Raw genomic sequence first — 26,002 nt, 5'->3', positions numbered from 1 at the left:
CCAAGGACTTGGACCATCTTCTTTTGCTTTTCAGGCCATAGCAGAGAGCTCTATTGGAAGTATGGTAGCTGGGAATTGAACTGGTGCCCATATGGGATGCAGGCACTACAGGCGGCAGCTCTACCCACTACGCCACAATGCCAGTCCCAGATGATTCAGTTCTTCCATCACTAATATATATTGTTTTTTTTTTAACTTTATAGTGAATTTTAGAAAAGCATGGCTGTAAAGATGCCTATTTCTCAGATTATCAAAATAGAAATAAATTAATAAAAATGAAGAAATTTGTTTTTATTGGGAAATATCTTGACTCAGATACATATGAAAGAGGAAAGTCTTCAATATAAATTATGAAACATGAATGTGAATTCCATTTGTAATAACTTGCAAGAGAAGTATTGATTGGCCCCAGTACTGTGGCACAAGTTAAGCCGTGGCAGGGATTATCATCATCCCATATCAGAGCATCAGTTCAAGTTCCAGCTGCCCCATTTCTGATCCATTTCCCTGCTAAAGCACCTGGGAAGGCAGTATAAAACGGCCCAAGTACTTGTGGCACTACCACTAATCTGGGACACCTCATGGAGTTACTGGCTCCTGCATTCAAATAAAAATTTTATATAGTTTTATTTAAAGAAATAAATGTAAGTTTTTTTTGTTTTTTTTTTTTTTTAAGATTTATAAGTGTATTTGAAAGGCAGAGTTACAGAGAAGAGAGAGACAGAGAGTCATCTTCCAACTGCTGGTTCACTCCTCCAAATGGCCCCAATGGCCAAGACCCGGCAAAGCCACATAGTTTGTCACATGGATGGTAGGGGCCCAAGCACTTGGGGCATCCTCTGCTGTCTTCCTAGACACATTCCAGGGAGCTGGATAGGAAGTGGAACAGCCAGGACTCAAACCGGTACTCCTATGGGATACCGGTGTTACAAGTGGCAGCCTAACCTGCTACACCACAGTGCCAGCCCCAATAAATGTAAGTCTTTTAATAAACACAGAAAATGAAGAATTGATTATAAGTCAGGAAATTCATGTGACAGCTTTCAGACTGAGCAGATCAAGGAAGGAATTACATGAACCACAGCTGGAGGGCCACTCTTCCATCTTAAACAACTTCCTAGGCCTGGCTCAAAACACTTTAATCCCAGCCGGCACTGCGGCTCACTAGGCTAATCTTCCGCCTGCGGCGCCAGCACACCGGGTTCTAGTCCCGGTCGGGTTCTAGTCCCAGTCAGGGCGCCCGGATTCTGTCCCTGTTGCTCCTCTTCCAGTCCAGCTCTGCTGTGACCCAGGAGTGCAGAGGAGGATGGCCCAAGTGCTTGGGCACCTGCACCCCATGGGAGACCAGGAGGAAGCACCTGGCTCCTAGCTTCGGATTGGTGCAGTGCGCCAGCCATGACGCGCCAGCCATAGTGGCCATTGGGGGGGTGAACCAACGGAAAAGGAAGACCTTTCTCTCTGTCCCTCTCTCTCTCACTATCTAACTCTGCCTGTCAAAAATAAATAAAAACATCTTAATCCCCTGTCACTGTCATCCTTTACATCTAAAAACAGAATATGTCCCCTTGCATGCATGTGATCATTTGCCCTGGAAAATACACAATTACAGTATATATAAAGAATTTTTCTAAGGCAGTGATGAGGATCTGAAGAAACACAGGGTAGTGGAATGCCTGGACTGTTAAAATGTTTCCTCTTTTATGTATTAAGATAGAGGAACTCAGAATATAACATTTCCAATAAACTAATTTTATATTGGCTTAGAGACTGAAAATAAATTGGGAAATCTAATAATTGATTTTTATTCGGAAATTAAGAGTGCTTATGTGGCAAAACCCATCAAAGTTCACAAAGCAACAGCCATGGAAAGCTACAAACTACAATATAAAAAAAAAAAATCTGCCACTATTTATAGGCAGATAAGTTTCAAAGACACATACCAGGTTCTTTTAATGCATTATGTCATCTGGCCCTTGCAATCTCACAGCAAGATATGGAGCAGTATTATTATCACCCCCACAGATATACACACTGAGGAATCGAAGACCTCCTTGAGGTGTTTGTCAAATCCATGTTCTTAACCTGTCACCCTGGGCACTGCCTCCCCATCAGGATGAGTGATCCTTGCCAATCTTTGTTGATGCAGCAGTATGCAGTGTGTTATTTTTCAAGTCCAAGAGCCTCGCTGAAAAAAATGCTTTTGAAAATAAATTCTTTATTATTTTTTTGACTGTGAAAATAGCTTTATTCACTCCATGAAAGAATGTAATGATCAAATGACAATATCACCATAAACTTTAATCTAGTGACAAATTCAAAGGAAAAAAAACAATAAAACTCAATGAACAATGATGCATATTTGTCTATACATGAGTGACTCTTGCCTACTTCAGAGCATAAGCTATTTTCAGAATGCAGAGACCATTGTTTATATTACTAACAATAAAGAGGCCAATGCCAAATCTTAGTGATTCGTTTGATAAGGGATGTTTATTACGTAGAGCCTTCTATGATTTTATTTTGTTAATTGGATGAAAGTTATTTTACAATTTAAATATTCCTCATAATTCTGAATTTTGCAAATTGAAGTTGCTTATTACCTTAGTCAAATTTGATCAACTGGTGTGCTAGTTTTTTTTTTAATTTTTATTTAATAAATATAAATTTCCAAAGTACAATTTTTGGACTATGGCAGCTTTTTCCCCCCATAACTTCCCTCCCACCTGCAACCCACCCATCTCCCACTCCCTCCCCCATCCTATTCACATCAAGATTCATTTTCAATTATCTTTATATACAAAAGATCAATTTAGTATATATTAAGTAAAGATTTCAACAGTTTGTTCCCACACAGAAACACAAAGTGTAAAGTACTGTTTGAGTACTAGTTATACCATTAATTCACATACTACAACACATTCAGGACAGAGATCCTACATGGGGAGTAAGTGCGCAGTGACTCTTGTTGTTGACTTAACAACTGACAATCTTTTTTATGACATCAGTAATCACCCGAGGCTCTTGTCATGAGCTGCCAAGGCTATGGAAGCCTCTTGAGTTTGCCAACTCTGATCTTATTTAGACAAGGCCATAGTCAAAGTGGAAATTCTCTCCTCCCTTCAGAGAAAGTTACCCCCTTTTTTGATGGCTCGTTCTTTCCACTAGGATCTCACTCACAGAGATCTTTTATTTAGTTTGTGTTTTTTGTTTTTTTTGTTTTTTTTTTGTTTTTTTTTTTTTTTTTTTTTTGCCAGAGTGACTTGGCTTTCAATGCCCAAAGTACTCTCATGGGCTTTTTAGCCAGATCTGAATGCCTTAAGGGCTGATTCTTAGGCCAGAGTGCAGTTTAGGACATCTGCCATTCTATGAGTCTGCTGTGTACCCCACTTTCCATGTTGGATAGTTCTCTCCCTTTTTTATTCTATCAGTTAATATTAGCAGACACTAGTCTTATTTATGTGATCCCTTTGACTCTTATACCTATCAGTATGATCAATTGTGAACTGAAATTGATTACTTGGACTAGTGAGATGGCATTGGTACATGCCACCTTGATGGGATTGAATTGGAATCCCCTGGCACGTTTCTAACTCTACCATTTGGGGCAAGTCCAATTGAGCATGTCTCGAACTGTACATCTCCTCCCACTCTTATTCCCACTCTTATATTTAACAGGGATCACTTTTCAGTTAAATTTAAACACCTAAGAATAATTGTGTGTTAATTAAAGCGTTCAACCAATAGTATTAAGTAGAACAACAACAACAACAACAACAAAACACTAAAAAGAATAAAGTAGTAGGTTGTTCCTTGACAGTCAGGGCAAGGGTTGATCAAGTCATTGTTTTTCATAGTGTCCAGAAAATAAATTCTTGAGGTTGATGCTGTGGCATAGTGGGTAAGGCCACTGCCTGCAATGCCGGCATCCCATATGGGTGCCAGTTCAAGTCCCAGCTGCTACACTTCCAATCCAGCTCTCTACTGTGGCCTGGGAAAGTGGTAGAAGATGGCCCAAGTGCTTGGGCTCCTGCACCCATGTGGGAAGAAGCTCCTGGCTTCTGGCTTTGGATCAGCACAGCTTCGACCATTGCAGCCATCTGAGGAGTGAATCAGAGAATGGAAGACCTCTCTCTCTCTTTCTCTCCCTCTCTCTCTCCCTCTCCTTCTCCTATTCTGTCTCCTTCTCTGTAACTCTGCCTTTCAAATAAATAAAATAAACTTTAAAAAAAGAAAATAAATTATTTCCATACAAAACACATTTTTGTGTTCTCCTGGTGTTAAATGTAACAAAATTATTGAGTTTATTTTCTTTTACAAATTTGTGTTCCATTATATTGTAAACTATAAACTAAAAATCTTTTAGCCTTTAGGAAGTTCTCCAACAGGAAAAAAAAAACTTCTGAGGTATTTTTTCATATTGTTTATTGCTTTTTTAATTCAAAATGTTATAATGTTTAAGCTATCATATTTTAAAATATGGTTACAGATCCACAGTTGCATGCAGTTTATTTGAATTACTAGCACAGTCAATAGAATTTAAAAAATTAATGAAATGATTTGGGTATATCATAAACCTATTCAAAGTTGTAACAAGCGTGGAAGTCATCAAGGATTCCTGCAAGACATATGACATCATAGTTCATGTTATACACTGTCAGACTAGCAATTTAATTTATAAAGCAGTAGAAGCCAATCAAAAATTCTAAAAAGTATTAAGAGGTTTGAATCAGATTGATTTTGATATTGTAAGCTACACGGAGCTTGGGTGAGTTCAAAAACCTTATAAGCAACAATTACATTGAATTACCTCATGACAAGGGGTATGCAAAATCTCACCATGGGGAAGGGCACTGTGGAGCAGCAGATTAAGCCATCTCTTGGGGTATCAGAGTGTCTTGGCTTGAGTCTCTCCATTACTCACCCCAGTTTCCTTCTAATGCACACCCAGGGAGACAGCAGATGAGGGCTCAAGTACTTGAGTTCTTGCCACCCGTGTGAGAGACCCAGATTGAATTCAGGCTCCTGGCTTTGCCCTAGTCCAGCCTCAGCTGACGCTGACATCTGGGGAGTAAACAATGGATGTACTCTCTCTCTCTTAGTACTTTCTCTCTCTCAGTACTTCTCTCTCTCTCTCTCTCTCTCTCTCTGTAGCTCTGCCTTTCAAATAAAAATAAATCAATAAACATTTTTTAAAAATCTATCAATATCACTTATAGGTAAGACATCAGAATTTTGTAAAAAAGTGCTTTTTTTTAAGTATTAGGATCATATAATGAAAAGCACAGTAAACGGCAAACAGTAGCTGTACTGTGCTGTTGGAAGAGGCTTATGGAAATACAAAACCCAAACACAAAAAAATTACTTGGCATTCAGTAATATTTGAATGGCTTTTTGGAGGGTAGTGTTTCTCATGCAGTAGCCTATATAATATATATATATATATATATATATATATATATATATATCACTTAAAAATTTAGCTTCAGTCATATTACACAAATGTGTCTCATGTTTCTGCATTTTCTATTATGCTAGGTCTGCCATGACTGCATGGCATTCACTGATCACCGCCGTATTCCGGTTTCATCCACCATCCTCCACTCGGGATTCTTTTTTCTGTATTCTTATTACTGTTAGGCATCCTCCTGTCATTAGGATTAGGACCCAACAGACTGCACCAGGACTTATTTGTGGTTATTTCATGCTGTTACCCTTGCTTGTAATGTCTTCTTCCTCCTACACAAATTCCACTTAATGACTCAAGGTCCAGTAAATATTTAGTAATTACTTGACCTTGACGAAGCTTTGTGTAAGTAGATTGTTAAAAGTCTGTACTTGTGATCAATCCTGTTTTCAGTGGGGTCCCTGGGAAGTGCCTTTCAAATTGAATTCCGGATCCGAAGCTCTGAAGAAGTCCTCAGGGACCAAGGTGAGAAGCAGGATTTGAAATGGAGAGAAAGTAACATAGCACAATTTGAATATGATATTTTCCTCTTAGCATGACCTTGAAGGCCAAATTTCACTGAAAAAGTGTTCCAAAGACACAGCATTTGAAAAATCACCATTTTAACAATAAATTCTTTTTTGTAAGTAATGTGAATAAATAATATATATGTGATTCAAAGTATACACCTATATTTCACTTACAAAATTAAAACAAAACAATTAAAATATTATGCAAAAAATGGCAAACACAATGAAGCATTTTTTAAATGTGGGACTACATTTAATTCAGTTCCTAAGTACATATTGAGTTTCAAGCTAATGCATTTTGTAACAAAATAACACTTTCATATGTCTACAGTCACTTTTCTATTGTTAGTATATTTATTTTCTTCCCTGTATTATTCTTACTGTGACTATTATGCACAAATCTTTGAAAATAGACTCTCTAAATATTTTAATATTGCAACCCTAGTCAGTTTGTAAATAAATAAAGGCAGCTATAACTATTTTATACCTTTTTTACTACTAATTGTATTTTTGACTAGTATTAGGAAATGCATTGCATTTTGCAAAAAAAAAAAAAAAACAATTATTAACAAAAGTTGTTTTCTTTTTTTTAGGGGGAGCTGTATCAGAAGTGGAGCAGCCAGGACACCAAGTGGAGCCCAAGCGGGATGCCATCTCAGTTGGCAGCTTTTACCCGCTATGCCACAATGCCAGCTCCCCAAAATTTCATATTTTTAAATAGCTTTATGGAAAATTCTGCTGATAACATTAGCCTTTAATTTTATGAAAATAATGGAAAGTGATATGATTATGTATGATTCTACTATGATGGTTGCTTTTTTTTTCCCTAACAGATACAAGATTTGTTCATTTCTGAAGAGATGAAAACGGAACATGCTCCATGGAGGTACCCAAGAAGAAGTGTCTCAATTACATTGTCAACATTTTCTACCTTCAATAAATTTTTAGTTCCATCCTTTGGTGGCAACAGGGGAAACAATTCATTCTGCAGAGGCAGTGACTCTTATTTTATGTTCCTGACCCATTTTTGTGCCAAGCCAATCTTCAGTTCCACTAAATACAAATTTAAGCATCAAGTTCAGAAACAATTTTGACATAGAAGTAATTCCATTATAAAAGTAAAAATTTAAATATTAGAAGACATCAAGAAGAAATTTTTCAGGAAAAGGAAAAGGAGCACGGGTTACATGGACAAGGCAAACAGGTGATAGGGGAGCTGGTTGCTCAGAATCACAATGGAAGCTCCTGGGAAAAGCCAGATAGCACAGGTAGTAGCATCTGCTTGTTAGACGACAAGGGGAACAGATTTAATTTGTTGTTGTTATTGTTGTTGTTGTTTAAGGTTTTATTTATTTATTTGGGAGGTAGAGTTACAGCGAGAGGGAGAGACAGAAAGAAAGGTGTTCCTTCCACTGGTTCACTCTCCAAATGGCCGCAATGGCCAGAGCTATTCTGGTCTGAAGCCAGGAGCAAGGCACTTCTTCCTGGTCTCCCATGTAGGTGCAGGGGCCCAAAGTCTTGGGACATCTTCCTCTGCTTTCCCAGGCCATAGTAGAGAGCTGGTTTGGAAGTGGAGCAGCCAGGACTAGAACCAGCGCCCATATGGGATGCTGGTACCACAGGTGGAGGATTAACCTGTGCCACCCCGCCAGCCCCCATATTTAATTATGAAAGTGAAGTCAATCCTATGTTCCCAGTAAAAGAAAAAAATCTTATTTTTCCAAAGATCTAGCTGCTAAATTAAATAACTCATTCTTGAGAACTGTGATAGGAACCCTCACTTGATGGTCATAGTAAGAAAGAACTAACGTTCTTTTTTTTTGTTTAAAAACACACATTCAAGAAGATTAGTGTGTCTGGGAAGATAACTGAAAGCTGTGTGTGAGACTCAGATAGTGAGACTAGCTTCCTAGTCTACTCCATCAACCAGCTCACAGGGCATGGGATTCATACTGGGGCCTCAGCAAAATACACAGTTAACAGTGTGTCTTTTATTATGACTTATGCATATTCACACAGTAAATATTAAGTCTACAAGATGTATGAGGTCTGGATAGAGTGCAGATATCAGATACCCACAATGGAAATGATGTTCAACGTAACTATAAGGAGATTTTGCAAAGTATTTAAGTCCCTGTAGTGATTGGAAGAAAGGAGTGATCAAACACTATAAAGAAGATTCAATAACAACTATGATTAAAAAATTGTCATCAAAAACAGAAATTCTGGGGTTAGAGTTGTGGAACAGTGGGTTAAATTGCCACTTGCAATGCCAGAATCAAGTCCCAGCTTCTAGGACCAATCTAACTTCTTAATGCACTGAGAAGGCAGCAGATGATGACCCAAGGACTTGACCCACTCCCCCATTGTGGGAGATCTGGAAGAAGTTCCTGGCTCCTACTTCAGCCTGGCCTAGCCTTAGCTTTTGCAGCAATTTGAGTAGTGAAGCAGTGGATAAAGGATGCCCCGCAGCCCATTTCTCCCTGTCTCTGTGGTTCTGGCTTTCAAATAAATAATTTTTTTAAATAGAAAAAATTCTTAAAAACAGCTTATTTTACCTTATCAGGAGAATATGAGGAGTCTTCAGAAAGTTAATAAAAATGTGCATTATGAAAAACTATACACGGATTTAAAAAATATACTATACCAAAATACATTTCTCTCTTAATTCCATTTTCCACAAACTCGTTGGACAATCATCATACTTGTTAACGTATTTTATAACAACCCCAAATTATTTATATTTATTGTCATTGCATAATTGGTGTGCTGTATGCAATCAGAGATAAACATTAAGAGAATGATTGCAGAGTTTGAATTCTGGAAGTGTTCTATTTATAGGCAGGGACCGATTATATTAACCTTTGTGTTACAGAAGTTAAGGGAAAAGTTCAGAGTTTTCTTTCTCTTCCTGAGAAACCACTGGAGCAATGTGTCCTTCACCATGATTAATTCCTAAGCTCTCACTAAAGGAATAAGTTTCCAATAAATACACATTTTAATTTTTTTAAAAATGTGTGAATATTATCTTTGAAAGTCTTTGTGAAAAATAGCTTCCTTAATATTTTTAAATGTAACATTTGCTATTCTTAGTTTTGGGAAAAGTTGGCCATGAAGCAATGGAGAAAAATGGTTTTTACTATCAATTCATTTTTCTGCCCACAATGGCTCTCTCCAGTGTAACTCTCTTTATGGTAGAGTGCAGTCACTGGGGTGGACTTCTCTTTGTCCAGAAAGCTCATCAAAAAATAATGAAATTCTTTTAGTGAGGGTAAATTAATTTTTTTGTTACTAGAGTTGTCAGGCTTTTGAGAGATGAAATGTCACATATTTTAAGGAAAAGCAATTAGTGGCCTTCCACGGAATTTTGAATTGTAAGGGGACTCTGAGACCATGATGGAAACATCTCATAAATGAAAATTTTTGATTTATCTTACAAAGAATTTACTTCATTGACACTTGAGAAAAGCCACTTCTTTGACAAGGAAACTATTCTCTTGAACCAAGTTAGCCTTATTTAGGTCCATTCCCAAGCAGATCTGTAATAGAAAGAGGAAAAAGGTAGTAATTCCAGAAAGTCAGCTAATTTGGTGTCATCACTGTGCAATTCTCTGAACTCTTCTGATTGATTACACATTTATGCTTCTCTGCAGCCTATGGCAAACCCATGCACTAAGTATGCCCATTTAGCATTGTACAAGATAATATGTAGGGAGCCGGCGCTGTGGTGTAGTGGGTAAAGCCACTGCCTGTAGTGCCGGCATCCCACACGGGTGCTAGTTCAATTCCTGGCAGCTCCACTTCCAATCCAGCTCTCTTCTATGGCCTGCAAAAGCAGTAGAAGATGGCCCAAGTGTTCGGGCCCCTGCACCCACGAGGGAGACATGGAAGTATCTCCAGGCTCCTGGCTTCGGATCGGCTCAGCTCTGGATGTTGCAGCCATTTGGGGGGTGAACCAATGGATGGAAGACTTTCTCTCTCTCTCTCTCTCTCTCTGCCTCTCTGTAACTCTGCCTTTCAAATAAATAAAGAAATCTTTAAACTAACAAAAAACAGATAATATGCAGTATTTAATGTTACCCAGCCTATGAGAAATAGAAAAGAATGAGCCAAAATAGGAGGAAATTTTTAATTGAATTTTTAGATTATTTATTTATTTATTGAAAGGCAGAGTGATGGGCGTGGGGGACAGAAGGAGAGAGAGAGAGAGAGAGAGAGAGAGAGCAATATTCCATCCAACAGTTCACTCCTCAATTGGCTACAACAGCCAATTCTGGGTGAAGCTGAAGCAGGAGCAGGAACTCCATCCACGTCTCTCATGGATGGCAGGAGCCCAAGCACTTGGATCATCTTCCTCTGCACTCCCAGGTGCATAAGTAGGAAACTGAATCAGAAGTGGAGCCGTTGGAACTCCAACCAGTCCTCCTATTTGGGATTTCAGTGCTGCAAGAATCAGCTTAATCCATTGTGCTACACGACAGCCCAGGATTGGAATTATTAATATTATTCCCCATGAGTGATAAGCATTTTATCATTTTGAGGTTAGAATTTAACCTTGTTCTGGGCATCTCAGATATAAATAATAAGCAGTACCTGAAAAAAAAAAAAAGGTTTTGGCTGAATAGAGACAAGTTATCCTAGGCGGGGAGGGAATATTGCTGAACACTGATGTCTTAGAGTTGCTTTAGAAGAAATTGCGATAGAAATTGGTTATTAGTCAGGATTTCAAAGTCTGATTCAATACATTTGTCAGCATATCAGAATGTTGGGAAGGCAATATAACCCCAGAAGCAAAAGAAAGCTAAACTGAAATGAAATTCAAGTCCTAGCTCCCTTGGAACCAAACAATCAGTAATTAAAGTGAATATATTTTAAATTAATTTATTTTACACTAAAAGAGAATAAGCTTCATAAATTGAACAATCTCCAACGTCTATGGATTTAGATATGGAAGAGAATTTTCAATATTCATTAGCATCAATTTTAAACTTTATTTAGGGGGTGGTGTTGTGGTGCAACCAACTAGTCATTGCTTGTGATGCTGGCTTCCCAAAACCCAGAGTTGGCACTCGAGTCCCAGCTGCTCCACTTCCAATATAGTTTGCTGCTGATTTTACCTGGGAAAGCAGTGGATATTGGTGCAAGTACTTTGGCCCCTGTCACCCATGTGGGGTATCAAGATGGAGTTATAGGGGCTGGCGCTGAGGCTCATTTGGCTGATCCTCCACCTGCGGTGCTGGCATCCCATATGGGCACCGGGTTCTGGTCCAAGCTGCTCCTCTTGCAGTCCAGCTCTCTGCTGTGGCCTGGGAAGGGAGTGGAGGATGGCCCAAGTCCTTGGGCACCTGCACCTGCGTGGGAGACCAGGAGGAAGCACCTGGCTCCTGGCTTAGGATCAGCACAGCGCCGATCATAGTAGCCATTTTGGGGGTGAACCAACGGAAGGAAGACCTTTCTCTCTGTCTCTCTCTCTCTCACTGTCTAACTCCATCTGTCAAAAAATAAATAAATAAAAATAAAAAAAGACGGAGTTATAGGCTCTTGATTATAGCCAAGGCAAACCTCCGCTGTTAGAGGTCATTTGGGAAGTGAACCAATGGTTAGAAGATGTCTCTCTGTGTGTATGTGTGTGTGTAATCCTTCTTTAAAATACATAATTAAGCAAATCTTTTTTCAAAAAGAAAATTAAAAAATTATTTGGCCTTTTCTGGATTAGAATTTAACAACCGGGACTTGGAAATGTCACCACTGCATATACGCCAGGCTAGCTTCCACTTGAGTTTAAAATGCATTTCATGAGATAATTTAATTTTCATGCAGTACAGTATGTGCAAAGATGAAGTGACTTGGAAAGCTTTTCACTTGTAAGAAAGACCTCACAAAAAAGAAGTCATTATTAACCGGCCTTAAAGAGCTAATGAATCATTCACTGGAAAGCCTCACTTACACAGAAAGTACAACGTCGCTTTGGACATTACCTTTTTCATTTAAAGCAGGAATTAATTGTAAAGCGAATCTCAAACATTGCCAGTAAGTTGTAAAGGAATGTGGTGTGATGCAGTTTACTGATACTTAAGACGGCCACAGAACAATTTTCACACCTCATTGCTAAACATAAATGAGAGGTAAAATGAAATCTGAGACATAGAATAGGAACTCTTTAGGCTCTTTGATCACTCATTATATGGATTCCCCACTTAGAATTTCACATTTGTTTCCCTGCTTTATGCACCAGAACTAAAAATGATTCAGTGGGCTGGCATTGTGGTTTAGCGGGCTAAGCCACCACATAGGCTGTCCCAGAATCCCGTATCAGAGAACTCGTTTGTTGCCACTGCTCCATTTCCAATCTAGCTTCTTGTTAACATACCTAGGAAGGCAGCACAAGATGGCCTAAGTACTTGCACTCTTGCCACCCACATGGGAGACCAGCATGGAGTTTTTGGTTCCTGGCTTCAGCCTGGCCCAGCTCTGGGTGTTGCAGTAATTTGGGGAGAGAACCAATGGATGGAAGATTCTTTCTTTCTCTCGGTCTCTCTGTCTCTCTCTCTCTACTCTCTCTCTCTCTCTGTGTGTGTGTGTGTGTGTGTGTCTGTCACACTGTGTTTCAAATAATTTTTTTGACAGATAGAGTTAGACAATGAGAGAGAGAGATAGAGAGAAAGGTCTTCCTTCCATTGGTTCATCCCCCAAATGGCTGCTATGGCTGGCGCTGCGCCAATCCGAAGCCAGGAACCAGGTGCTTCTTCCTGGTTTCCCATGTGGGTGCAGAGCCCAAGCACCTGGGCCATCCTCCAGTGCCTTCCCAGGACACAGCAGAGAACTGGACTGGAAGAGGAGCAACCAGGACTAGATCCAGTGTGCATATGGGATGCTGGTGCCGCAGGCAGAGGATTAATCAAGTAAGCATGGCACCGGCCCCTCAAACAAATAAATCTTTACAAAAATGTTCATATCATATGTAACGTTGCAGGTATTATTTCCACTTCGGTAGATTCTTCCAGCTCAAGTGATTGAAATAAAATCTAATTTTAAATTGTACAATCTTCAACAAATTGTAATCCCCTAGTCTTCCATTTTTCATGAATGTAAATAGGACCAATGAAGAATAATTAGAGTGTTTGATTGATTCAAATATTTGTTTCAATTTTAAATAGTAACAGCTTAATTTTCTTTAAGTCACTATGTTGAATTTTAAAAGTGAATTAATAGGGGCCAGTGCTGTTGCACAGCGGGTTAAAGCCCTGGACTGAAGCACTGGCATCCCATATGGGTGCCAGTTCGAGAATCTGCTTCTCCACTTCCCATCCAGCTTTCAGGTATAGCCTGGGAAAGCAGTAGAAGATGGCCCAAGTCCTTGGGCCCCTGCACCCGTGTGGGAAACCAGGAAGAAACTCCTGGCTTTGGATCAGCGCAGCTTCAGCCATTGTGGCCATTTGGGGAGTGAACCAGTGGATGGAAGACCTCCCTTTGAAACTCTGTCTTAAATAAATAAAATAAAATCTAAAAAAAAAGTGAATTAATGGCATAACATGTTGTCAACAGGGCAAGTATTGTGGTGCCGAGGATTTAGCTGCTCTTGAGATACTGGCATCCCATATCAGAGCTCTAAGTCTTGGTTGATCTGCTTCTGATCCAGCTCCCTGCTAATGTGCCTGGGAAAGCAGCTGAAGATGGCTGAAGTACTTGGGCCTCTGTCACCCATGTGGGTGACCTTATGGAATTCCAGGCTCCTGACTGTGGACTGGTCCAGCCCCGCCCATTGTGGCCATTTGGGGAGAGGACCAATGGAGGAAAAATTCTCTCTCTTGCTTGCTTGTTCTCACTCCAACTCTCTGTAACTCTGTTTTTCAAATAAATAAATCTTTAAAAAATAGATCTTTGAAAACAATATGGGGGCCAAAGCTGTGGTATAGCAGGTAAAGCCACTACCCGCAGTGCCTGCATCCCACATGGGCGCTAATTTGAATCCTGGCTGCTCCACTTACAATCTGGCTCTCTACTATGGCCTAGGAAACCAGTAGAAGATGGCCTAAGTGTGTGGGCCCCTGCACTCACGTAGGAGATCTGAAGAAGTTCCTAGATTCAGATCAGTGCAGCAACAGCCATTATGGTCAACTGGGGAGCAAACTAGCAGATGGAAGACCTCTCTCTCTCTGCCTCTCCTTCTCTCTTTATGTAACTATGACTTTCAAATAAATAAAGCTTTAAAAAATATGTTGTCAGGACATGTTTACTTGCATATATAGATACACAGACAATGTAACTTCTACTTTGTTCTAATAAAGTGAAAATTATCCACATAATTGTGTAAAATTATTTAGAAAATGATGAAGTATAAATTTTTTCAAAAAATATTTAAAACACCCTGACATTAATTTGAAGTGCTTTTGGGCTACAAAACAATACAAAACAAAATCATTGTATGAAGTGTATTATTGTCATGAAGAATGGCACTTTGTCCTCACATGGAACAACTATGGCACCTTGCTTCCCCAGTCAACCTGCATGTTATTTTCAGCAACTTCTTACCTCACTAGGCCTTAGTTTGCTCACAAAAAAATTTAAGTAACACTGGTAAGTACCTTACAGAGTGCTGCTTTTAGGTGAGATAATAACCATATGAGCAAAGCTCTAAGCTGAATGCCTGACACAGGTCATCCATGAGAGCCTGTTCTAGTTCAATCAATACACAGTCATCCCAATCAGACAAAAGAACTTAAATTACAGTAGTTTTACAATGGGAGCACAAATTAAGTATTCTGGAATACATCACCACTAGTTGCAAATCCAAAGAAATTAATGCCTGTTTCTGATACATGAACTTATTGCTGAACCTATTATTTTATAATATTTAGGCAGCTAATTGAAAGTGGGACAATGATGAACATGTTAATAATAATAATGTAGTCTAATTGATTAAATACGTGCAGTCAGGGGCAATTAAATTCTACATTGATAACAAAACTATTCCTCTATATGTAAAGCATATTTTCAAATCTTTCTTAATATTTTATCTCATGGTAAGGTACTCATTGTGAAAAACTGAAAGCTAAGCAGCTCTGTTGAGTACAAATTCTGTAACTTCCCATCTGAGTTCAGGGTTTCCTGAATATCTTGTAAGCAATTCCTCACTCCTCATGCACATCCTCCCCTGTCATACCTCATCACCAGGGCAGGCCTGACTTGCCACCAAGGCCACAGTCTCAAGTTAAAAGGAGATTAGGGGAGCCTGCACTGTGGTGTAGCAGGTAAAGCTGCCACCTACAGTGCCGGTATTCGATGTGGGCACCGGTTGGTGTCCCGGCTCCTCCATCTCCAATCCCGCTCTCTGCTTTGGCCTCGGAAGCAGTAGAAGACGCCAAATCCTTGGGATTCTGCAACTGCGTGGGAGAACCAGAAGAAACTTCTGGCTCCTGGCTTCAGATCAGCACAGCTCCAGTCACTGTGGTCAACTGGGGAATGAACCAGCGGATGGAAGACCTCTCTCTGTTTCTCCTCTCTCTGTGTAGCTCTGACTTTCAAATAAACAAATAAATCTTTAAAAAGAAAAAGGATTGGCCAGTGCCACGGCTCAATTGGTTAATCCTCTGCCTGTGGCACCAGCACACCAAGTTCTAGTCCCGGTCAGAGCGCCGGAGTCTGTCCCGGTTGCCCTCTTCCAGGCAGCTCTCTGCTATGGCCTGGGAGTGCAGTGGAGGATGGGCCAAGTGCTTGGGCCCTGCACCCCATGGGAAACCAGGAGGAAGCACCTGGCTCCTGACTTCGGATCAGAGCAATGCGCAGGCCAGAGCGGCCATTGGAGGGTGAACCAACGGCAAAAGGGAAGACCTTTCTCTCTCTCTCTCTCTCTCTCTCTCTCACTGTCCACTCTGCTTGTCAAAAAAAAAAAAAAAAAAAAGAAAAAGAAAAAGAAAAAGAAAAAACAAAAAAGAAAAAGGATTAGCAAAGGCAGCAAATTATAGAAAACTCTTTTGCTTACTACTTCAAACAAAAGAGTATCGACAAAAGATAGAATAGAGAAATAGATTCAGAAATGCTTTGAATTCTTTCATTCACAAGAATTTTATTTGTCATGCAAAAGTGATGGGGCCAGCATTATGGGTCAGTGGGATTATGCCTCTGCATTTGATGTTAGCATCCCATATCAGCACTGGTTCAAGTCCAAAGTGCCCTGCTTCCAATCCAGTTCACTGCTAATGCACCTGGGAGCAGGGGAAGATGGTCCAAATATTTGGGCCCTTGTCACACAGGAGGGAGACCTGTGGGAGACCCAGAAGAAGCTCCTGACTCCTGACTTCAGCTGAGCCCAGTCCCAGTCATTGCAGCCATTTGGGGAGTGATCCAGTGGATGGAAGATCTCCCTCTCTCTCTGTCACTCTCACTCTCTCACTCTCTCTCCATCTTTCCCTCTCCCTCTCACTCTCCCTCTCCTTCCCTCTCTCTCTCTCTCTCTCCCTCTCTCTCTGTCACTCTTGCTTTCTCTCCACCTCTCCCTCTTGCTCTCCCTCTCCTTCCCTTCTCCCTCTCTCTTTCTAACTCTTTCAAATAAATAAATGAATTTTTAAAAATGTTGTTATAACTTCCTGCTGGAATGAATGTAGATACTCACATTATTGCCTTGTAATAATTTGTGACCAAAAAAAGCACCCAAGAGCTTGCTTCATATAACAGGAAAACATTCTGCAAGATTTTGTTTTAGAGATCATATATATAAATTATCTCCAAATTAAAAGTATTTGTGAATTATTGGAACATTACAACTAATTAAAATATACAAAATGCAATGATATAATGTATAAGCTAATTAACTTGGAGATATGCAAACTTTATTTTTTATTTTTTATTTATTTTTTGACAGGCAGAATGGACAGTGAGAGAGAGAGACAGAGAGAAAGGTCTTCCTTTGCCGTTGGTTCACCCTCCAATGGCCGCCGCAGCCGGCGCGCTGCGGCTGGCGCATCACGCTGATCCGAAGCCAGGAGCCAGGAGCTTCTCCTGGTCTCCCATGCGGGTGCAGGGCCCAAGCACTTGGGCCATTCTCCACTGCACTCCTGGGCCATAGCAGAGAGCTGGCCTGGAAGAGGGGCAACCGGGACAGACTCCAGTGCTCCGACCGGGACTAGAATCCCGGGTGCTGGTGCCGCAGGTGGAGGAATAACCTATTGAGCCGCGGCACCGGCGGAGATATATCTGCAAACTTAAAATTAATTTATCATAACTTACAATTCAATAAAATTGCAAAAAATCATTCTTCAAAGAAAATACCGTATTTCCATAAGGTTTAGAATTCAATAAGAGGAATTATTAAATTGTTTATTGTTGAATGGAGGCCTGAAAATGACAAATGGGCAGATTGTTCACATTGGATCCATATCACTGTTTCATTTATATGAGACTGTCACTTAAACTATTCATGCTAATATTTTTGTCAGAACGATTCTTATGATTGTCAGAGTAAACTTCAAACCACCATCTATCACTTTAATCTCTCCAAAAAAAGAAAAATAAAATTCAGAAATAATTCTTTAAAATTGCTTTGAGGAATGAGTTTCAGTAAGTATAATCATTGACCAAGTAGTAAGTAATTACATTTCCTATTGAAATGTAAATTTTGAGGTGACAAGACCTTCTCTATTCTTCCTTTTTCTGAACAAAAAAGAAGGAAGAAAATACATAATTAAATAAAATTGAATAGTAAGCAACATACACACACACATCAACAATTGAATGTGTATGTACACATTTGTAAAAGACTTTATATGTAGTGTGTGTATAAATCTTAACACTGATCAACACAATAAATAACCGTTATGTTTATAAAATGATAAATTGTGTAAAATAGGAGTTTTAGAAAGACTGCAAGAAATACAGTCCATCTTAATGATTTATTTGGGATTGTAGTAGCTAACTTCAAAATGACTCCCAGTGACCCACTCTCCTCCTTCTAGTCATGGCTGCTGTATCTCCCTCCCCTCGTATCACGAGCGTCTGTGTGTGTCACCAACATGATACAACAGAAGCTGAATTAGACACTGGAGATTCCATTTTGCTCCCTCTTTCTCCATGTTTCTCATCAGTGACTTTGGAGAAAGCCAGCTGCCATATTGCTCTTTGGAGAGGCCCAAGGTGGTGAGGAGCAAACAGTGATCCTCCAGCCAGATGAGCACTCGGAAGACTGCAGACCAGAGCAACAACTTTATTACAATTCGACGAGAGATGCTGAGCTAGAACCATGCAGATAAACCATTTCCACATTTCTGACCCACATGCCAGGTGAGATAATGAATGTTTGCTGTTTTAAGACGCTAACTTTCAGTGCATTTGTTTTGTATCAATAATTAATAAATGAATGTCAAGATATAACAACAAGGATGATAGATGTAAAGAAAGATTCAATTTGAGCTGGCGCTGAAGCTCACTAGGCTAATCCTCCACCTGTGGCGCCGGCACCCCGGGGCTCTAGTCCCGGTTGAGGTGTCAGATTCTGTCCCGGTTGCTCTTCTTCCAGTCCAGCTCTCTGCTGTGGCCCAGGAAGGCAGTGGAGGATGGCCCAAGTCCTTGGGCCCTGCACCCGCATGGGATACCAGGAGGAAGCACCTGGCTCCTGGCTCTGGATCGGCACAGCGCACCAGCCGTGGCGGCCATTTGGGGTGTGAACCAACGGAATGGAAGACCTTTCTCTTTGTCTCTCTCACTGTCTAATGCTGCCTGTCAAAAAAAAAAAAAAAAAAAAAAAAAGAAAGAAAGATTCAATTTGTGTTATTTTAATATTAATAGTAATATTGTAAAATTTCTTTTCATTTATTTATTTTTTTTAGTTTGAAAGACAAAGAGACCAAGAGGAGCAAGAGAGAAAGAGTGAGAGAGATCCCGTATCTCTCACCTGCTGGTTCACTCCCCAGATACCAATAGACTGAGATTGGGATAGAGCCAGAAACCATCCAGATTCCTCCTGGGAGGAATCTAATTCATAGCTAATTCATGGAGCCATCATTCCTGCCTCCTAGGTTCTACACTGACAGGAAACTCAGTCAGGAGCAGGAGCCAGGCATCCAACCAGGCACTCTTGAAATGTGATCTTAATCACTATGCTGAACACTGGTTCTGAAACTGATATATTTTATAACTCATGTATTTTCTCACATCTAATTTTGTCTGTTTATTCCCACATCAAACTTCTCAATATTAGATTCATAAATTTTTTTTGTTGGCCCAAGAAACCATTAATATTATTTAATTTTTTCTAGTCTAATAGTTTAGTGTTCATCTGGCATTAATGCATGATAGTCATTGCTTTTCTTCTTGTGTGAAAATGGAGATTTGTAAAATATGCCCAACTGGACTTTTGAGGAGATTCTACTCCTGGGAAGCAAGAAGTTATCTACACACATACAGATTCTGCTAGGAGCTTCCTTCCCATATCAAGTTCCAGTATCTTCAATTCACTCATCAAACCAAAACAAAACAGAAAACCAGCCCACAGAATAACAAACACAAACAAGGATCAAAACGAACCATTTGGTATGATTTGTTTTTATACCTTCTGCCATACAGGAATCATTTAGACAGTGTAACTGAACATGATCATCTATTTTTTACTTCTACTATGTTATTACATTAAGTTTGCATTGTTGCATTTCTCTAAACATGCCACCTTCTGCAATACCTTTCTATTATATTTCTAGATGTGAGTAGTTAGTGAGCACATAACAGCTAAAGGTCAAATGGTACCTCTAAGCGAAAGGTCAGAAGTGACAAAGCTTTGAAAATAAGAAAATGTCCAAACAACAGAAAAATCAACCTGTGAGACAAGTGACCTTTTGCCAAATGATGAAATAATGTTTCCTGTTGTACCAAAACTATGACACAAGATTATTTGATTAAATTTGTTGTATTCAAACTGTGTTTTTACAATTTTTATAAAAAGAAAATTTGTAACACTTAAAGCTAATGTGAAGTGGCTCTTTTAAATGGATTATATGAGAATCTACAAAAAGTTAATGAAAATGTATATTATAACAAACTATCTATGCATTTCAAAGATTTTTGCACCAAAAATAATGTATCTTTTCAAGTCATTTATCCATTAATTAAGAAGTGCCTTCAAATGTTTCTTATAGGATTTTATAAATTACATTTAAGGAAATGAATATTCCCCTTTAAATTTTCACCTACAAAAAATTTTTCCCTTCAGTATTACAGAAAATTGACAACCTTTAACTGGATTACTTTATTCTTTAATTCCTATCATGCCAAAAATATGAAAAACTTGAGCAGAGCACAAATTTCACAATGGGATCCAACAACAAACATCCCTGAAGACAGCTGTCATGTCCAAAAAATAGTGGCAAGGAATTACAAATGTAAACTAATTTGTGTGAAAAAAATATGCCGTTGCTTGTCTCAAAAAAATAACCTACTTACCTCCCCCCAAAAAAATATTTGTTAGTAGTCACAACCTTTAAATGTTGAGTTTGTCCTGTTTGTTAGAACTTATATGGTATCACTTATGAAGTCAAATAAGTAAAATATACTGAACTTTTTACTTGAGTCCTGGAATCCTACTTGAGACCAGCTGCCCGGTAAAAGTCTCATTTCTGGGAGACCATCATGTTGCGATGAAACTCAAGCTCACATGCAGAAACTGGAGGTAGGGAGACACTGCAGAATCACAGTCAGTTTACAGTTCAGTGCTTAATTTTTTTTCAATTATAACTACACACTCCAATATATTTTCTCTTTTACTTTTAATGGAAACTCCATTGCTTCCAATTTTTAAGTACTATGAAGTGAGGATTCTCTCTGAATCTGTCAGGTTGCACACGTATGCATGCAATTCCAGTGGAATAAAATTGCTCAGTCAGGGAATATGTATACCTATAGACAACTTTATAAAGTTAAAAACAAAAAAAATGTTTAAAATTGTTGTACAAATCTGCAACTGTCGCTCCCCCTCTTCGCGGAGGAACGACACAGGACCCTGCGCTGTTCTTTCGTCTGCTCGGCCCTCCCTGGGTTTGCTGCTGGTTCTTCCCGGGTTGGCTGCCGTCCCTTCCACCTCTGTGGAAGGGCGGTTCCCCCTGGCCACTTTCCCCACTTCCGCAGGGGAGCAGGACACCGCCGGCCGGCTCTCTCGGGGGCTGCACAGGTGTTCCCTCAGATGTTCCCCTTAGATGTTCCTGGTGCATGCCGTCTCTCTCCTCCTTTATAGTCCTCCTCCGCCAATCCTAACTCGGCTGCCCACACGCCGAGTATGCTGCTCTCCTCCAATCAGGAGCAGGATCAGCTCTTGGAGGTCATCACTCAAGTTGGCAAGAGGCAGCTGGGTAGAAGCTGTTTCCCTTCTCAGCGCCATATTGTGGGAAAGCAGATGCATAGAATAAGTCTTAATTCCAGTAACTTAGTCTAGTCCGAGTTGCTCCCAGTTGCTCCCCACATGCAACTTCTCAGTGATATTTGGGAGATTCTGTGGCTGTACAGGTTTACCAACACTCAAGATTTCCATGCTAAGTTTTAAGTCAGGTGTTTAATTCCTTATTCTAATTTCCAAAATGAATGTGCCTCTGAGGATGATATGGCACGAAATTCATCTACATAACATTGTTTTTTTCAATCTCATTTTTCTTTTTTTCTTTTTTTTTTATTGACAGGCAGAATGGACAATGAGAGAGAGACAGAGAGAAAGGTCTTCCTTTTCATTGGTTCACCCCCCAATGGCCGCTGCAGCCAACACACTGCGCTGATCTGAAGCCAGGAGCCAGGTGCTTCTCCTGGTCTCCCATGCAGGTGCAGGGCCCAAGGACTTGGGCCATCCTCCACTGCCTTCTTGGGCCACAGCAAAGAGCTAGACTGGAAGAGGAGCAACTGGGTCAGAATCCGGCGCCCTGACTGGGACTAGAACCCAGGGTGCCGGTGCCACAGGCAGAGGATTAGCCTATTGAGCTGCGGCACTGGCCATCAATCTCATTTTTCAATATTGGTGCATTAAGTTTGAACCTTTATTGTAAGAAATATATCCACATGAATTAAAATCATTATTTTTTCTATGCTTTCTTTGTATTCTCTGCAGTTTCTTCTTTTTCAGAATAATAAAAGGTTAGATAAAATAGTATCTCAATTCCAATCAACACTTTTACGTATAGCCCTCTGATGCTACCCATATGAATCCAGCCAGCTTGGTGAATCACCTAGACCGTCTTCAGTTTTACTTGAAGTGTTCCCAATTGGCACGGACTAGAAGTCCTTTCCACGGTCTGCCTAGTTGAACATGAAGGGTATGTATCCTCCCTGCCCAATCAGAGCACAGAAATGAATCCCTAGGCCATCCGATTTCATTAAGCTAAGGAGGTAGAGTTATACATCTGCTCTAATACTCATATCCTCATCCGAGTCAGCAGCTAGTCCTTTTGTTTGGCAGCCATTTTGTATATTTGGCTTACTCTCGCCCTAATGTCCCACAGAGATGTCCAAAAGTTGGTTATCATTCAGTTACTTAGGGCTATACGAAAACAACACTGGCTTTGGCACAGGAGTATGCAAATATCCAAATACTTTACTCGGGTCTGAGCCTACTTCTCCTTGCTGTTTATTCCTACACAAATTGCTTTCAGTTCTGCCAATTATTTGCCCTTTTCTTTTTCATCAGCATTTTACCATCTGTAGGATGTATTATGACCGATTTCCACTGGCAATGTAGCTTCTGATTTGGAAACCTAAACAGTCAAACAAGTAAACTATTTTTTTGGCATCAGAGCACATAACAACAGGTGAACTGCAAGGTGGAGAGAAAGGAAAATCCATATAACTCTGGAATTGGCCCTAGAAGGAGTGAAGGAAGCTGCTCATATATGTAGATGTTGTGAATTTCACATGCTTACTTTTATTTTATCCATGAGCTCAGCTGAGCTGCTCCTTTTCTATCTTTCCCTGTGTGTACTGTCATTCTGTGTTGGAGTCAGCTTCACCAAGTCCCTGGTAACAAGCTGGAAATTGTTTTTCAAAAGGTCTACAAAGTGCCTCTGCAGTGGGCACCTTTTGAGTCCAAATCCCCAGTTATCTTTGCTGAGTACAATATTCAGTATCTTCCACAGGTTGCACAAACTACTGGCCGTGTCTGACAATCAGGTCTTGGGATTTCAGTAGGTCTTTTCAGTGCAATTTTTGCTCATGAATCCACTTAAATTCAATTTCTTTCTGGTGACTTTGTGAATCTGAGCTAACACAATCTTTATGTAGGGACTGTGACTTCATAAAAACTCAAAAGATACATCTGTCTTTCAACTTCCTATTTTGTGTCAGGGTCAGGAGAAGAAAATAATTTATTTAGCACAGTTTGAAGTATATCTCTATCTTCTCCAGGCAATATAATCCCTCAAGATTTAGTACCCTGGACCAGCTTCATGTTCAGCTAGGTTCACCAACCAGCTTCTGCTTGTCATGTGGTTGTTTAAATTGCCTCCCCTTCCTTCCTCCAAGGACACAATTTTCATATCATTAATGCAAAGAGAAATCTCACTCCCCATTCTTATCAAGTTCCTATGGCGCTATACTAGATTATGTAAAATGAAGTTAAATTTAAATATCTCTGTGGAAAAATCATAAATATAAGCTGAAAATCATTTCACAAAAATTCAAATAATATTAAACCAGATTCCAAATAGGTATGAAAAAGAAGACATAAGACAACTCTGTTATGGCATGCCAATCATCTTTGTCCTGCCTCACATCTTTAGTCTTAACTCTATCAATTATGGTTTAAGTAACAAGGAAAACTACTTTGTTATATTCTCGGATGGCTATTGTCATATTCTATGAGTGAGTAAAATTTAATGTTCCCATTTTGATCATTTCCTTAACAGAATAGTGGTCTCTTATACTTCTGGAATTGTGCATTGCTTATTTTTCCTACAGAAGGTTCTTGATCAGTATGAAATTTCCCATTCAGCACATCCAATTAAGACAAGATGGGGAGGGGAGCACATTGTCGTGTAGTGGGTTAAGCCATTTGCAGCACCGGCATCCAATATGGTTGCCTATTTGAGTCCCTGATGTTCCAAATCTGATCCAGCTCCTTGCTAGTGCAGTGGAAGATAGCCCAAGTGTTTAGGCTCCTGCCACCCATGTGGGAGACTCAGATGAAGCTCCTGGCTCCTGACTTTCGCCTGGCCCAGCCCTGGCTGTTGCAGCCATCTGAGGAGTGAATCAGAGGATCGCCCTCAGCCATGTAGTGGTGAAAAACCTTGGGTCCCTAGATCAGTGATACATATGAACAGATCTCAATCCTTTTGTGAAACAGTTTTACATTCTATTTCTTCATCTGACAGATTAAATTTAGCACCATATTCATGTACTTTCTATTGTAATCTATAATCCTTAAAGTGTAACTTAAACTCAAAGATTGGCCAAGTGCAGTTAAAAGGTTACCTTAAGAACTATGATTCACTTTAAGAAGTGTATCATAACTAAGTTAAAAGCAACCTCTGTCTAATGCCCAGCTTTTAATAATGAGATTTCTAGGTATAATCTAATATTTTCTCTTTTATTCTATTACACAATAGTTTTCTAATATTTCCACTTTACCAAGTATTCATAATTCTTTCCATATTCTCATTTTCTTCCTTAGTGCCATCTTTCCCTTGGATGACACAAAACTATTTCCCATCAGACAGTCACATGCAGAGTAACTAAACTAGCAAATCAATCACTGTCTCACGAATATTTTCTTGGCCCATATTAGCAAGGTTATACAAGGATCCCAAGACTGGTGAGGTAGCAGGGAGCTGGCTGTATCACAGAATTCATCATGCTTTGTGTCAGCAACATTAATTTAGATGTGTCTCCTTACCATCACATGGCCAATTTAAGGTTGCAAACATCTGCTCTTCTTATTGAGAAAGTGATTCTACTTGACAGTTGGAGATGGAGCAGTGCACTTTCTTCTCTCAGAGTGAGTGTGGTAGGCGTCTACCTTTACCCACTGCAAAGGATCAGTTTTCATACTATCCATGGTGACTCTGTCCCAAAAACCTGCAGCTGCTTGGGATCTGGATGAAATAGCATTACTGATGTGACCTTACCCCCAAATGATATATTCTGAGGATTCAGGCTCACAAGAATTCTTCAGATTGCTTTATTACTTCAGAAAATTGTCTTTAAGAGGATACTCCTGAGTTTCACGGCATACAGGAAATTTGTTGTTATTAACAATTTATTTTCCAGGGAATGTGGTGGTTAAAGTAGCTATAGAAGAATGAGAAATTTTCAGCAACTAGAAAAACCTGATCTCAATTTTTCACTGTCAATATTTTAGTTTTCTCCTTTACAGGCCTATTTTTCTTTTTTTTTAATTTATTTTATTTATTTGAAAGAGTTACAGAGAGAAGTAGAAGCAGAGAGAGAGAAAGGTCTTCCATCCGCTGGTTCACTCCCCAGATGGCCACAACAGCTGGAGCTGAGCCGATCTGAAGTCAGGAGCCAGAAGCTTCTTCCGGGTCTCCCAAGGGGCCCACGCACCTGGGCCATCTTTCACTGCATTCCCAGGCCATAGCAGAGAGCTGGATTGGAAGAGGAGCACCGGGACTAGAACCGGCGCCCATATGGGATGCTGGTGTCTCAGGCCAGGGCTTTAACCTATTGTGCCACAGTGCTGGCCCCTACAGGCCTATTTTTTCATCAGAGGCATAGAATAGTATTTTGGGTTAATTTTTCTTCTTCCTGTCCTTCTATTTCTACTCATTTAGCTAATTTCTCCACGTCTAAGCCTACTTCCTTTAAATTGAGCCTTCCATGCACCAAAAATCCTGGTGCTTTGCTCTGTCTCAACTAAAACAATGTGCTATGGCCATAAAGATTTATAGATGTAAAAGACAATGTAAAATCTTCAAAGCAGATTTACACAAATCATAGAGCTCACTTCCACTGTTCTGTGTGACTATCTCTACAGAAATACAACAGTGTTTTTATGGCTGTAATTTTACAGTAAGTTTCAGTATATAATGTAGCATGCCCTTCCATATTCTTCTTCAAA

This window comes from Oryctolagus cuniculus, chromosome 14 (assembly GCF_051225735.1).
Source record: "Oryctolagus cuniculus isolate XC-2025 breed Fujian yellow rabbit chromosome 14, ASM5122573v1, whole genome shotgun sequence".
Taxonomy (NCBI): domain Eukaryota; kingdom Metazoa; phylum Chordata; class Mammalia; order Lagomorpha; family Leporidae; genus Oryctolagus; species Oryctolagus cuniculus.
The sequence above is the reverse complement of the archived record's forward strand: the minus strand, read 5'-3'. Positions refer to the sequence as shown.